We start from the raw sequence: 2314 nt of genomic DNA, 5'->3' as shown, positions 1-2314 counted from the left end.
GCCTCCCGGGTTCAAGCGATTGTCCTGCCTCAGGCTCCCCAGGAGCTGAGATTACAAGCATGCACCACCACACCCAGCTAATTTTGTATTTTTGGCAGAGACAGGATTTCTCCATGTTGGTCAGGCTGGTCTCAAGTGATCCACCTGCCTGACCTCAAGTGATCCACCTGCCTCAGCCTCCCAAAGTGCTGGGACTACAGGCATGAGCCACAGTGCCTGGCTGGTAAATGCCATTTCTAAAGAGGAAAGAGCAGGCAGAGGGTCCTGACTCCCAGGGGACAGGTAGTTCAGCTGGACAATGGGGGAGTAAGAGATTAGGGTGGATAAGGCCACTGCTCACCCCCTCTCCACTGAAGCTTAGTGCCTAAAATACTGCTACACCAGCCAGCCAGTGGAAGGCTATCTTGCTCTCCAGCAGACACTTGCGCTGTGGTTGGTGGCAGAAAGGAAGAATGTCATGCTATCTTGCTGCTCCTCCAGGTTTCTTTGCCGTTACTATCAAAGTTGCTGGAAAGGCCAGACAGGCCTGCAGGTGTGTGGTTGGGCTGGCTTCAGGTGATTCGGGTGCTGGGTGGGTGGGAGGGAGTAAGGAAGGATGTGGGCCACCACCAGGACCTGGTGGGACACTCAGTCCATTCCCGTTCTGGTTCTCAGAGGCTGGAGAAGCAGCAGGGGATCTGGTGGTAGGCAGGGAAGCTGAAGCGTTGCTGTCATTCTGCACCACCTTGTTGAGTGCCTGCTGGGTGCTGTACTCTGGGTTTGGCTCACTGAAGTCAGGAACCTCAGAATAAACCATACAGAATTCTCCAGTCTTCTGCAGATTATCCTTGCAGCCAGTATACAGTGTCAGACAACCTTTGAAAACTGAAGTGTATTTTTTTGGTGAGCCAGATAATGTCCCCAGGCTGGATCAGATTGCCGACATCATCCCAGATGGAGATATTGATACTGCCTGTTTGTTGTTGTCGTTGTTGTTGTTTGAGACGGAGTCTTGCTCTGTTGTTAGACTAGAGTGCAGTGGTGCAATCTTGGCTCACTGCAACCTCCGCCTCCTGGGCTCAAGCCATTCCCCTGCCTCAGCCTTCTGAATAGCTGGGACTACAGGTGCTCACTACAACACCTGGCTAATTTTTATATTGTAGTAGAGACACGGTTTCACCGTGTTGGCCAGGATGGTCTTGATCTCCTGACCTTCTGATCCACCTGCCTCAGCCTCCCAAAGTGCTGGGATTACAATCATGAGCCACCGCACCTGGTCATTGCTGCCTGTTTTGTCCACCACTTTGCAGGTCTCAACCCCATGCCTGTCCTTTGTCTTGGTCACTTGGCCTGTCTCCAGCACAATGAAGATAAGGTTCAGATCCCTGAGCCCAGGCTTGATATCCTTCACAAAAGTCTCCATCATCATGCTGCCCGAGCCTCGGCACCCCACTGGATGGGGAATAGGGGATGCAGGCTCAATGCTTGGATTCTTTGCTCCCATGCTGCACTTCCCAAGGCCTACCTGCCACATCAGACTGGGGTCAGACAGCCTCAACCCCTCTAACCTTTGTAGAACATTAAAAATAACATCCCTGGAGGCCTCCAACTTCAAGATCAGAATTCGAGAGTCTCTAGACAGGCTGCTTTGGGGCTGGAAAGCCCCCTGCGAGATGCTCTTTTAGTCTCAAGCCCTGAAGTGAAAGAGCTGATTTAGACAGGGGTAGGGAAATTGGTGCAGAGCCAGGGAGTAGAATCTTACTGGCCAGACCTTACCGAACCTTCATCCTGACAACCTGGGACTTGGTCCATCCCCTCCCCCACCAGCAGCCCACCACCCACCCAGCCCTGATTCTCTTAAATTTAAAAGATAATATTAGTGAAGAGTAACAGGATGAGGAAACAGGAAACTTCCTAAAAAATGGTTGGTTTGAATATAAACTGGTAGAACCTTAGAAGAACATTTACAAAACTCCAAATCTATGAATTCATGCCGAATATCAAGAACTATGCTGCAATGATGTTAATTGCTGTAGTGGCTGTAATACCAAAAAAGTGGAAACAACTTAAATGTCCATTATATTATGATATAGACATACAGTGAAACACTAGGCAGTCACTGTAAGAATCAAGTTGCTCTCTTTGGGTGGCTGAGGTGGGCGGATCATAAGGTCAAGAGATCGAGACCATCCTGGCCAACACAGTGAAACCCCGTCTCTACTAAAAATACAAAAAAATTAGCCAGACGTGGTGGCCTGTGCCTGTGATCCCACCTACTCGGGAGGCTGAGGCAGAAGAATTGCTTAAACCCAGGAGGCAGAGGTTGCAGTGAGCC

At 50.2% G+C, this 2314-nt stretch overlaps 1 pseudogene; it reads right to left on the bottom strand.

The window, feature by feature from the left end:
- Positions 1-455: 455 nt before the first annotated feature.
- Positions 456-1413, bottom strand: LOC108303644 (annotated as a pseudogene).
- Between the last annotated feature and the right edge of the window lie 901 nt (positions 1414-2314).

The sequence above is a fragment of the Cebus imitator genome, unplaced genomic scaffold (assembly GCF_001604975.1).
Source record: "Cebus imitator isolate Cc_AM_T3 unplaced genomic scaffold, Cebus_imitator-1.0 Scaffold50, whole genome shotgun sequence".
Taxonomy (NCBI): Eukaryota; Metazoa; Chordata; class Mammalia; order Primates; family Cebidae; genus Cebus; species Cebus imitator.
This window is presented reverse-complemented; position numbering and strand designations above follow the sequence as displayed.